At 41.3% G+C, this 13,339-nt stretch overlaps 1 pseudogene across 1 annotated transcript in view; it reads left to right on the top strand.

Moving 5' to 3' along the window:
- LOC311143401 (sodium-driven chloride bicarbonate exchanger-like) overlaps positions 1 to 9,909 on the top strand; it is a 50,287-nt pseudogene extending 40,378 nt beyond the window's left edge. The window contains exons 13-25 of the transcript XR_014615549.1: positions 435 to 609; positions 803 to 936; positions 2,269 to 2,514; positions 2,667 to 2,772; positions 3,181 to 3,342; positions 3,773 to 3,886; positions 4,007 to 4,168; positions 4,525 to 4,776; positions 5,021 to 5,089; positions 8,460 to 8,633; positions 8,864 to 8,986; positions 9,396 to 9,463; positions 9,588 to 9,909. The product of XR_014615549.1 is annotated as a sodium-driven chloride bicarbonate exchanger-like (transcript). The remainder of the gene's footprint in view (positions 1 to 434; positions 610 to 802; positions 937 to 2,268; positions 2,515 to 2,666; positions 2,773 to 3,180; positions 3,343 to 3,772; positions 3,887 to 4,006; positions 4,169 to 4,524; positions 4,777 to 5,020; positions 5,090 to 8,459; positions 8,634 to 8,863; positions 8,987 to 9,395; positions 9,464 to 9,587) is intronic.
- The last annotated feature ends 3,430 nt before the right edge of the window (positions 9,910 to 13,339 follow it).

Below are 13,339 nucleotides of genomic sequence, written 5' to 3' on the forward strand. Positions count from 1 at the left end.
TATTAAGAAAGAAAGATGGATAAAAATAAACCAGGTTTTTCTCCTGGTATTTGAAACATCTATCTATGGAACATTGCACAGAGGCCAGGCTTGCCATTGCCACTGATCTCCCTCCCAGGTGACTGTGTGCAGTTCATGCAAAGGTTGCCATAGCAACTTCCTGCAGTGAGCTCCCAATTGCCTTGTCTATATTCTGCAGCAGGGGCATGAGCTCATGCTAAGTCATCCTCATGACTGTATCTATTTTATGCCCATTAAGTTCTTTTGGAGAGGGGGAAATCAAAAAGAAAGGCTCCAGCTGCAAGCTAAATCCTCACCACGAGACAGCAGGTTACCCATGTGGTTGTAGTTTGATTCAGTCATTAGAAGAGATGCTATACATGACCGTATTAATGCAGTCCACTATTTTCTCTATGGTGTTATAATGTTTCCAGATTCTGTGGTGGTCTCCTGTTGGACATCAAACGCAAGGCGCCACACTACCTGTCTGACTACACAGACGCTGTCAGCCTGCAGTGCTTGGCCTCCTTCCTCTTCCTGTACTGTGCATGCATGTCGCCTGTCATCACGTTCGGGGGTCTACTAGGAGAGGCAACAGAAGGACGCATAGTAAGACACCAGGGTTTCATCCCAAATGGCTGTCTATTCCCTACATACTGCACTATTTTTGGGTCATGGTCAATAGAGAGCCATTTGGGATGCAGCCCATCCCTGTCGAATACACAGTGATAGAATGAAAAAGAGATTGATTGAAGTTCAGCCTTTCTTACGCATGGATATTCTCTGAATTTGTTTCCTGCAGAGTGCAATCGAATCACTTTTTGGCGCCTCCATGACGGGAATAGCCTATTCCCTGTTTGCTGGCCAGCCACTCACCATATTGGGCAGCACAGGGCCTGTGCTGGTGTTTGAGAAGATATTGTACAAATTCTGCAAGTAAGTTTGAATAAAATACTGTAGTTATTTAAGCAATAAGGCCCGAGGAGGTGTGGTATATGGCCAATATACCACTGCTAAGGGCTGTTCTTAGGCACGACGCAATGCTAAGTGCCAGGATACAGCCCTTGGCCGTGGTATATTGGACATACAGTACATCACAAAACCCTGAGGTGCCTTATTGCTATTATAAACTGGTTACCAACGTAATTAGAGTAGTAAAAATAAATGTTTTGTCATACGCGTGGTATACGGTCTGATATACCACGGCTGTCAGCAAATCAGCATTCAGGGCTCGAACCATGCAGTTTATACAATTCTATAACACCCATGTGATTAATCATCTATCTAGCCCACTGCTCTAAGGCCATTTCTGTATCTGTACCCACATCTCGGATAATCTGTGATTAGATTGTATGATGATCTTCTGTCCTTATAACAATAGCAATATAGAATGACCGGATGCAATATACACTCTTAGAAAACAAAGGTGCTATCTAGAACCTAAAATGGTTCTTCCGCTGTCCCCAAAGGAGAACCCTTTGAAGAACCCTTATTGTTTCCAGGTAAAACCCTTTTGGGTTCCATGAGGGTTCTACCTGGAACCAAAAAGGTTTCTCCAATGGGGACAGCCAAAGAACCCTTTTGGGAAAAAAAAATTCTAAGAGTGTACTGCCAAAATACATGGATAATTTAATGTCCTATACTGCTTTAAAGAGTATTAAAATACCATTGTTATAATGACGACCTCAGATTCAGTATATTCTGCGGATAGATAGATATACAGGTAACTGCCAAAATAAAGGAAACACCAACATAAAGTGTTTTGATAGGGCATTGGGCCACCACAAGCCAGAACAGCTTCAATGGACCTTGGCATAGATTCTTCAAGTGTCTGGAACTCTATTGGAGGGATGTGACACCATTCATCCATGAGAAATTCCATCATTTGGTCTCAGGCACCGCTCCAGAATCTCCCATGTGTTCAATTGGGTTGAGATCTGGTGACTGAGTTTTCATGCTCATCAAACCATTCAGTGACCACTCATGCCCTGTCGATGGGGGCATTGACATCTTACGGGGGCATAGCCATGGTAGCCAAAATAATGGCATGCCCAGCATATCCCTAAGCATGATGGGATGTTAATTGCTTAATGAACTCAGGAACCACACCTGTGTGGAAGCACCTGCTTTTAATATACTTTGTATCCCTCATTTACACAAGTGTTTCCATTATTCTGGCAGTTATCTGTAGATAGTGGATAAAATATCCCACAGATGTTGTCATATAATGTATGCTGCAGTACAGTGAGGTTTTAACTCTCTCCTCAGGGAGTATGGATTATCCTACCTCTCACTGAGAACCTGTATAGGGCTGTGGACAGCATTCCTCTGCCTGGTCCTAGTGGCCACAGACGCTAGCTCCCTGGTCTGTTACATCACACGCTTCACAGAGGAGGCCTTCGCCTCGCTCATCTGCATCATCTTCATCTACGAGGCCTTGGAGAAGCTCATCCACCTGGGGGAACACTACCCCATCAACATGAACAACAACCTGGACAAACTCACACAGTACTCGTACGTTTGCACTCACTCCATTGAAAGTGCCTTTTAATCCAGAACTAGGCTAAATCGGTTCCTTAGAGTTCTGAACGAAAGTCATATCTTTAATTTGAGATGATTGTGATCAGTGAGGGATTTAATGGTGAAGTGTTCCACTGTTTCTATAGGTGTTCATGTGTTGAACCTCCAGATCCAAGCAATGCCACCGTACAGTACTGGGAGCAGAGCAACATCACTGCTTCGGAGATCTACTGGGAGGCACTCGAGGTTAAGGTACCGTATAAGAGTGTCTAGTTAAATCTGTGGAATCTATGGAAAGGATCAAGCAAAATTCAGAGAAGGAGTTATTCTGGGTCAGGTCTCGTGTTCTGAGAAACCCCCCTGGCCATATAGTACATAAAGGACAACAATTTGTTGTTTAATAAACGGAATTAGAGAGCAAAAACAGGTGTTCCCCACAAAGTGGCATACTCTCCCAGATGGAGCTGGTCCTGTGCAGAAGATTAAGGACATGTGGTTGACTGGATATTTGTATTATTCATTTTCCTTTTCGTGGACAAGGATGCTCTTAACCCAAGGCCCTCTTAACCAAAGGATTTAGTAATTGACAGCAATGTCATGCACCGTTAATTCCACTTGTAGTAGCGCAGACCAATCATCCTCCTCTACCTGTTGTTGCAGGACTGCATAGAGAAAAGAGGGGAGTTTGTGGGCAGCGCCTGTGGCCCTCACGGACCCTATATTCCAGATGTTCTCTTCTGGTCCGTCGTTCTCTTCTTCTCCACTGTCTTCATGTCAGCTTTCCTAAAGGAGTTCAAGTTCAGCCGTTACTTCCCCACCAAGGTAAGGCAGCAGACCCAGATCCTACTGTAATCCCATTGGTTTGTATCTATTATGTGTTTGTAGACTGCAGACAGGCTTTCTGTCATTCTGCTGAGGTTTATGGTGCAGTGGAGCACTCTAGTGGTCATATGTGAGTACTGTCTGATTATGGTAGTTCAAAGCTAATTAATAATAAAATAGAGTTTTTAATTAAGAAAAGAGTCGCGCCTCCACTTTGTATTTTGTATTCTATTATGATTTAAGGCATAACCCATTGTTTGGGCAAGGAACCCCCCTTTTTTCTGACTAGTGGCCCATGTGAGAATTGAATCCACAACCATTGTGCTCAGCGTTTGAGTGCCCTGTGCAATCTGTGATTGATATTAAACAATGATATAGATGGTTCCTGTACTAAGACCAGACAGTTGACATGCACCCCTCTCTTGCACAGTTGAGAGCTGTCATCAGTGACTTTGCTGTGTTCATCACCATCTTTACCATGGTACTGGTGGACTATGCCTTAGGGGTCCCATCACCAAAACTAAAAGTCCCCAGTGTGTTTAAGGTGAGCTATATAACAAAGTATTACAAGATGATTATACATTTTTACTCAAAATACTGTACACCATGGACATGTGCCATGCTATGTAGATGCAATATTTACCAATAATCCAAATCCTTGCAGCCGACCAGAGATGACCGTGGTTGGTTGATCAGCCCATTAGGCGGCAACCCTTGGTGGACCACCATCGTAACAGTGATCCCTGCTCTGCTCTGCACTATCCTCATCTTCATGGACCAACAGATCACCGCTGTCATCATCAACAGGAAGGAGCACAAACTAAAGGTAGTGTAGGATACTGTAATGGCTCAGCTCAGCTCATTGTAAGTCACTCTGGAAAAGAGCGTCTGCTAAATGACGTAAATGTAAATGTAAATATGGGAGGCTTTGTTCACCATAACCTGAATGTCCCCTTTTTAGTTGGCTTTGATTTGGTGCATGTGTAGTTGATTGTGAAATATTGGAAAGCGTCCAGTACTGGTTGATATGGACTGGAAAAGTCCCTTTCAGAAGTATTTTTCTACTTGGGGAATTAGTTAACATTTTGACAATAATTTCCTGAACTATTATAAAATGTTGACGATCCGGAATATTGAGTAGTGTATTCTCAGTTGTACTGTATTGTGTTTCCCTCCCCACAGAAAGGCTGTGGGTACCATCTGGACCTGTTCGTGGTGGGTCTCATGCTGGGGGTGTGCTCCATCATGGGCCTGCCCTGGTTCGTGGCTGCTACCGTTCTCTCCATCTCCCACGTCAACAGTCTGAAGCTGGAGTCAGAGTGCTCTGCCCCCGGGGAACAGCCCAAGTTCCTGGGCATCCGCGAGCAGCGCTTCACCGGCCTCATGATCTTCCTACTCATGGGCTGCTCGGTGTTCATGACATCTGTGCTCAAGGTCAGATAGCTTCTCTGAGGACATATTGTGTTGGCTCTAAATGTGTTCCTATTGCAGTGTGATAGAAGTGTCTCTCATGCACACGTTGTATTTATTTTGCACCCAGTGTATTAGTCTGCAGTGCCTCAAAGTATACTCAAATATTTTCCACTATGTTTTGTAGAGTTGAATCACACTTTTTCAACCATTTCCTGGTTGATGCTTGTATGACTGAATCATAATATAATTGCTCTTGTCCCTTTAGTACATTCCCATGCCTGTGTTGTATGGCGTATTCCTGTACATGGGAGCATCTTCGCTCAGAGGAATACAGGTAGGAGATCACTAAACACACTAAGATGCAGTTTCTGTACAGTACATTACATTCTCAGTCAACATTGACTTGTAAGGTGCAGGGCCTTGGTCGAGTGGATAACACTCCCGGCACAAGTGACATACACTGAGTTTCAGTGGCGGCTCCTGAAAAAATTCTCAGGGGGGGCAATTTTTCTGATGATTTAGGTGACCTACACACATTTTTAAAAAGATATGTCCAGCAACAACATGAAGACAGGGGCAGCATATAAGTCAATACTGATATACACATTACTTGCTTCAAAAAGGCCTCATGGTTGAATTGGAAATATGTGCATCTGAGCATAATTCACAACAAGCAAGCAGGAGCTTTTGATAGAGGCTACTGAAAACATTGATGCAAGTTATTGGTAATAAGACATTTTTATAGACTTCCATATTCTGCCCTCTTGTATAGATTTGTGAAAATGAACAGTGATAGACATTTTGCCTGAAAACAGAATTTGAAAATAATTTCTAGAAAAGGTAAACACAGCTATATGTATGGCTTTGTAAAAATGAACAACCATATTCTGGCCAATTGTATAGATTTGTAAATATGATGATGTCTCCTTTCATGCATACATTTTCAAATAAAGCTCTGCTTTGAGAAAGATCGAATGATATTGTTTAATCTTACCTTATGGCCTGCACACTGCTTGTGAAGCTGTCGAGGGCACGTTTGATGAAGACAGCATCGATGTCCTTCTGTAGCTTCTGGTACAGAATGTCGACGTGGGGCATGATTTTGTGAAAAAGCCCCAGGAAAAAAATAAAATCTTTCTTGCTATCTATGTACCTCAGCACAAGCACCAGCTGTGTCTGTGTAGAAACGTCCGTGGTCTCGTCAGCTTGGATAGCTACGAAGTTCGCCGACTTCACCTCCTCCACAATATGTTCCCTCATGACCGCTAGCATACACTCCAGTAGCTCGTTTGAATGGTCTTTGATGTGCCCTTGAAAACTTTAGCATTTTTAAGATGGTCATCAAACACCTCATCTAATTGTGCCACAAAGTTGACAAGTCCAAGAAAAATACCAGGGTTGGTGGAGCCCTCAGTTTCATCTTTGCCTCGCAAAGCTAACTCAAACACTCCGCAAAACTTCACACACTGGATTAGCCGGCTGAGGATGTGGCGGTTCTTGCTAACCTCATCGTTGTGGCGGCGGACAGCTAGCCTGTATCCCTCATCCAGTTGAGTGGCAATGTTCACTCTCCCCAAAGCAGACAATCTCAAACAGCTATCCATGTGGGTCTTTGACAGCTCATGTTTCTTAATCTTTTCTGAAAGATGGTGCATGTCCGTTACACCAGTCGCTGTCCAAGCGGTGCTGTCTGCCGTGCCGCCTTCAGGGTGAAAGAGTAAGCAGGGGTAGCAGAAGACTGCATTAGCTACATCGCAGCCTGCTAGCCAGGTTTTTCGTTCGTACCAATTTTTGGAAAATCCTCGGGTGTAGGACTTCCCCCCTTTAGTAGAAACCTGTTGAATTATTACATTTGGTCTGGGAGGTCCTAATTGTTTCGTTGCCAATTTATCTTGATTTGTTCGCCGACAAAAATGAACTTCTTTCAAAGAGACAATCGAGTTGCACTGAACGCTAGCCATTTTGACAGTAGTACGTGAATTGATTGACGCTGCTACCCGCTCTTTTCTTAGTTATGTTCATGGTTATGTTACGTATGACGAAAGCGCGTAAGTGCAAGCCCTCCCGGAACCCATAGAGATTGTATTGAAAGCTCTGATATTTGAAAAAAAAAAGATTTTACATGAGAGTCTGAGAGACTTCTGGGGCGATTTTCAACCTGACTGAAATCGCCCCAAAACGGGCGGGGCCATTTGAAGCACGACTTTAGCCTGATTGGACATTTAGTGGCAGATCAGACGTCTAGATTAGAACACTAAAAACTACTGTTGCCGTGATATAATTGATTAGAAAAAAAATCCCTTCCTTTTCCCGTTTGGCAGTGCGTCGCCCATATCGCCCTAATGAACACACCGCCCCTGCTGAGTTTACAAAACATTAAGGACACCTGATCTTTCCATGACAGACTGACCAGATGAATCCAGGTGAAAGCTATGATCCCTTATTGATTTCACTTGTTAAATCCACTTCAGATGAAGGGGAGGAGACAGGTTAAAGAAGGATGTTTAAGCTTTGAGACAATTGAGACATGGATTGTGTATGTGTGCCATTCAGATGGTGAATGGACAAGACAATGGTAGTATGGTAGTAGGTGCCAGGCACACCGGTTTGTGTCAAGAACTGCAATGCTGCTGGGTTTTTCACTCTCAACAGAAGCTGTTAAGAAGCCTTTTGAACCTAGACTTGGCGCTCCGGTACCGCTTGCCGTGCGGTAGCACAGAGAACAGTCTATGACTAGGGTGGCTGGAGTCTTTTTTAGGGCCTTCCTCTGACAATGCCTGGTATAAAGGTCCTGGATGGCAGGAAGCTTGGCCCCAGTGATGTACTGGGCCATATGCACTACCCTCTGTAGCGCCTTGCGGTCGGAGGCCGAGAAGTTGCCATACCAGGCGGTGATGCAACCAGTCAGGATGCTCTTGATAGTGCAGTTGTAGAACTTTTTGAGGATCTGGGGACCCATTCCAAATATTTTCAGTCTCCTGAGGGGGAATAGGCGTTGTCGTGCCCTCTTCATGACTGTCTAGGTGTATTTGGACCATGATAGTTTGTTGGTGATGTGGACACCAAGGAACTTGAAGCTCTCAACCTGCTCCCCTACATGTGAGAATGGGGGCGTGCTCTGCCCTCCTTTTCCTGTAGTCCATGATCATCTCCTTTGTCTTGATCAGGTTGAGGGAGAGGTTGTTGTCCTGGCACCACGCTGCCAGGTCTCTGACCTCCGTATAGGCTGTCTCATCGTTGTCGGCGATCAGGCCCAGCCAACTTGACAAAACTGCGGGAAGCATTGGAGTCAACTTGGGCCAGGATCCCTGTTGAACGCTTTCGACACCTTGTAGAGTCCATGCCCCGAGGAATTTAGGCTGTTTTGTAGGCAAAAGGGGGCAGTGTTTTGTACACTCAGTGTATATGCCTTCACACCAGAGACCAGGGTTCAATTCCTATCTCCACCCTTCCTCCTAAATCTCCCTCCTTACTCTCACCCCATCTGTTTCTGTGCATGTCTGAATAAAGCATGAAATGTACTTTAAAAAACAAACATAGGCTTGTAAGGCTAAGTCCTAGCACACTTGACCTACATCTAAAGCTAAGTTCACAAAGACCATCTGAGAACATTAAGACTCCTCTCAACACAGTACAGCAACACAGAAACCGGAATACAATGGTCCTGAGGTTGTAATGTAATCCATTGTTCTATTGCTCATCAGTTATTTGACCGTCTGAAGCTGTTTGGCATGCCAGCCAAGCACCAGCCTGACTTCATCTACCTGAGACACGTTCCCCTGAGGAAGGTCCATCTCTTCACCATCATCCAGCTCAGCTGCCTGGTCATGCTCTGGGTCATCAAGACCTCCAATTATGCCATTGTCTTCCCCATGATGGTTAGCAAACATCTTTCTCCCTTTAAGTCTCATACAGTAGATTCATCTGAATGGGTTTACATGCCAAATATGCCAAGGCAATCCATTGTCTTAAGTTATACATTATGAAGCCTAGATGCCTTGATGCTCTACAGAAACAGGAGATAGGCTCCTGCCCTATGGCTGGGACAAAGATTGCTTCTGCAGATGATTCTGTCTGTATAGTAATGTAGAGTTTGTGTTCCTTGCAGGTGTTGGCTCTGGTGTTCATTAGGAAGCTGATGGATTGCTTCTTCACCAAGAGAGAGATGAGCTGGCTGGATGATCTAATGCCAGAGAGTAAGAAGAAGAAACTGGAGGATGCTGAAGAAGAGGTATGAAACAGTGGAGGCTGCTGAGGGGAGGACAGCTCATAATAATGGCTGGAACGGAGCCAATGGAATGTCATCAAACACATAGAAACCATGTGTTTGATTTATTTGATACCATTCCAGTAATTCTGCTCCAGCCATTACCACGAGCCCATCCTCCCCAATTAAGGTGGCACCAACCTCCTGTGGTATGAAAATAGCATCAAGGAAGATTAGCCCTTTGGTGGGCTAAAATAAACCCTAAAAATCAATACATGACACTGATATGCCATATATCAGTAGATCATTTTTACTTGAGATATGTAACTTCTGTTGTAATGGTTCATCTCTGCGTTTGTTTTAACAAATATATTACATACAGTACTAGATATCACTAGTGTAACAAGTTCCTGTTGATTTTCTTATTCCTAAGGAGGAGGAGCAAAGTATTTTGGGAGAGGAAGATGGAGTAGTGCAAGTACCATTAGAAGGATATCAAAAGTAAGTTATCAGCCATTGTGAGTGAAAAAAATATTAATAGAATCAAACTTCATGCGTCATTGGTAGTATAATAGTTAACTGATTGATGTGAATTATTATGCATGATTATGTCTTGTTTTTTTAGGAGTGAATCCGCACTCAACATCACTGATGAAATGTTGAAAGGCTCTTTTGGAAACACGTGGAATGTCAACTCTGACAACTCTAAAAAAGAGCTAGACTCAAAAAGGTATTGAATTGCCTCAGTCATGTTCATCCAAAATCAACACATTGAAGTTGAAAACCTCTCTTCAAATTTGTATTCTGTCAGTCTGTATAAAAATTTATGAATATGAATACATGCATGTAACTCAAACATTCTTGCTAATTTCCCCATGGCATCAGTTCATTTAGAATATCTCAAGTTAGGATTCCTCGTCAAGTTTATTTGTGTTATAACCCATTAAAGAAACGAAAAACATCTATGTACCATTGAATTCATTTACCAAGTTTAATGTTCATATAAAGGATTTTTAGGATATTGATACTGTATGTCATTGCTACTGTAAACAAACATTTTGATTTTATTTATCTACATTCAATGTAGAAAGGGGTTGCCATTACATTTTAGAGCTGATGAGTTGTTCCCTTTCTTGACTGTATTTTCCCATTCCATCTCTATCATTAGCTCCCTTATATCCTCCTAGATGCTGAATCCCCCAAAGGTAAGAGTCTGATCCCTGTGCCCTTGCTTGCTCATCCTTAGTCTGTTTGGTGACCATCACTTAAAATTAAAATTAAAATAAATAATGGGTTTCTCTTTGCATGATATGAGGCAGGACAGAAAAATGTCACACTTTTCAATTTACCATTTGGTTGAAACTAGATGCTGCTTATTCTGCATTCTACAAATTGTCATGGCAACTACATGATACTTTTTTTTAGTTCATCAACACTGAGAGAGCACAGCTCTTTGGAACTCTGTAATGACTGCCGATGTTAGGCAAAGATAAACATTTTGGATGCTAAATCCATTACCTTTCCACTGCTTGGAATATAAACCCAGCAGATAACAGGCAGTGAAGATTAAACAGAAACTCAGTTTAAAGTGACATGACTGAGACAGCAAGGATGTCAAGTGCATATAGGAGCCATCTCTGAATGATGCTACTGTATCAATCAGTCTCTGCTAGCATGCCAATCATCCTTTGACTGTGTGCCTCAGCCAGTGGCTGTAAAGGGCAGGTTGGCCAGGAGCGCTACAGCATACTAGCTGCAGGTGACTTTGTATTGGTACATCTCTCCTGAAGAACTGCTCTTTCATGAACATTGTCTGAGGTCTTGCCCTTCTGACCCCAAACCTCTCAGCTGCCTGGAACATACCGTACAATACTATATATGCGAGTGGATTAGCATGTGGTTACTAAAGCATATTAAATATGAACCTAATGTTAATGTAAAGACCCTCCCAACTAAGACATCAGTTGATAATACATTTGGGGGCAGTTTCCCGGACACTGATTAAGCCTAGTCCTGGACTAAAACGCATTCTCAATGGAGAATCTTCATTGTTGGAGCTGGACAGCTGATAGGTATAAGCTACGTTCTGAAGCTGTATACTTGAAAGCACTAACAGCCAGTGTTTATACCCACAGCTTATCCAAGAACAGTGGAAGGAAACAGAAGAAGAGGAGAAAGATGCAGAAGGGCTGCTTCGAACAGGGAGACAAGTTTATGACGTTTCCCCCTTCACTGTGTTTTAAATAAATCAATATTGTGTGCCACAGTTTACCATTCCTTTATGTTTTTTCTTCTAAATCTTTGTGTGTTCAAAAGCGTAAAACAGTATTTTTTAGTTGATGTGTCCAAAACTGCTTAAACCTAAAGAAATGTAAGCCTCTTTTATTTTTATTTTTTTGTGTTTTTAAATGGCAATTAATACCAGCAAGATATAGGAGAGGTTAGTTTCACTGTATGTGAAAGCAACGGAATGTTTGTGTCGAGGATGAATCTGTCACATTAAGAAACTATTTTCAAGTTGTTTGTTTTTGAATTTATTGTGTGTATTTTGTATGTTTTTGTATTTTTTCAGTATCATAATATTACAGTTGTTTGAAATTGATAAATTATCCAACTAGATAAACAATCAATTTAAAGTTTGTACAATACTGCAGTTAAAGACTATGAACGGAAGTATATATATACATATATCTTTGATGAATTAATCTATCTATAGGCAAAGTCAAAATGTGCGTTACGCATGAAGTTTTAATTAATTAACTATTATAAAATATACTGCATCTGCTTGAATTTCAAAATGCTATAAATGCAAAGAAAATCTACAGTATCTGTGTTTTAGCATTCCATTTTTTGCATTATGATTTCAGCTTTTTGCAATAGCCTTTAAGCTTTGAATATTGTTGAAATGTATTACTACCAGTAAGGAGATTAGTTGAAAATAGTTTTTTAAAATATTATTTATGGTTGGAAATGTGTTCAAGCATTACATTGAGCATCTGATTAGTAAACCAAGCCTAACTTAAGTTGTAGAATACTGTTACGCATATCAATTGATAGTATTGAAACAATTTTAAAGAAGAAATTAAAATCCTGGCTTTAGTTTAAATTATCATATTTATTTTCATAGTCATACTGCCAAAGTTTAAATAGTTGCAGTTATTGCAGTATATCAATATTTTCAAGCTGCAAAGTACATGCTTATATGTCATTTTATGTTTGTTGTTTGTCAGGGGCCATCGTGTGTGCCCAGGAAGGATTGTCCACTCAATAACTAAAGATGAAGCTGAACTAATACTTGAAGGTGTCTGCTAAAGGGCAACATACATGGCTATAGAAACAATTGCAATAGCACTTTTTCTAGAAGGAGAAAATGTATAGTATATTTATTGTTATAACATTTTTGAAACTATTTCCTTTGTACAATAACAACAATGAATTTGTTCACATATAATTAGCTATGCCGATTTATCTATAATACATACCTGTTGCTTCATTTTAAATGATTAGTATCTGCAAAATATTTTAAAATCTCTTGTTGAACATTTCTACTACTACTCGTTACTAATTTTACTTAGCTCGGAATTAATTAGTTTAAATAGTCACTCAATCAGTTTTGTTTGTGGCAGAAATCATTGTAAGGAAACATGGAACTGCAAAACAATAAGTTGTTATTGGTCTTTGGAGCTGATGTATTACTGTTTATGATGTATCTTGTATATGTACATTTACTATGAAAGTATAAACCTCAAACGTAATAAATGTATTTGAACATGTTTCTTTTCCCGGTCAATATTACTGCATGCTGTTTGGAATGTCTGATGTGGGCTTGACACTTCAAAAAATGTCCCCAAAAATAACCTTAATTCTCCTTTTGAGACAGTTTCTAGATTCACTTTGTAAGCTTTGACTTATGAGAAAGCCAAGGCATGTGCAAATTCTAGTGAATAACGGCAGTGAGGGTATGCTTTGAGTTCAAGTTGACCAGTCAACCGTATACACTAGGTCAGGTCACTTACACTGTAGGTGAGAGTGTTTGACAGCAATCCGCTCAACTGAGTCTTCCGCTACACTCACAGCCACACCTGCCTTGTGAGCATGAGGTTGGATAAAGATGAAGTACACATGCTGAAGTCATTCAGTGCAGGAACTCAATTTGCCTGGAGGTAATACAATACAGTGAGGGAAAAAAGTATTTAATCCCCTGCTGATTTTGTACGTTTGCCCACTGACAAATAAATTATCAGTCTATAATTTTAATGGTAGGTTTATTTGAACAGTGAGAGACAGAATAACAAAACAAAATTCCAGAAAAACACATGTCAAAAATGTTATAAATTGATCTGCATTTTAATGAGGTAAGTCCCGGCGACAGACGGC

The sequence above is a fragment of the Coregonus lavaretus genome (assembly GCF_964263955.1).
Source record: "Coregonus lavaretus genome assembly, chromosome: 16".
In the NCBI taxonomy this organism is placed as follows: Eukaryota; Metazoa; Chordata; class Actinopteri; order Salmoniformes; family Salmonidae; genus Coregonus; species Coregonus lavaretus.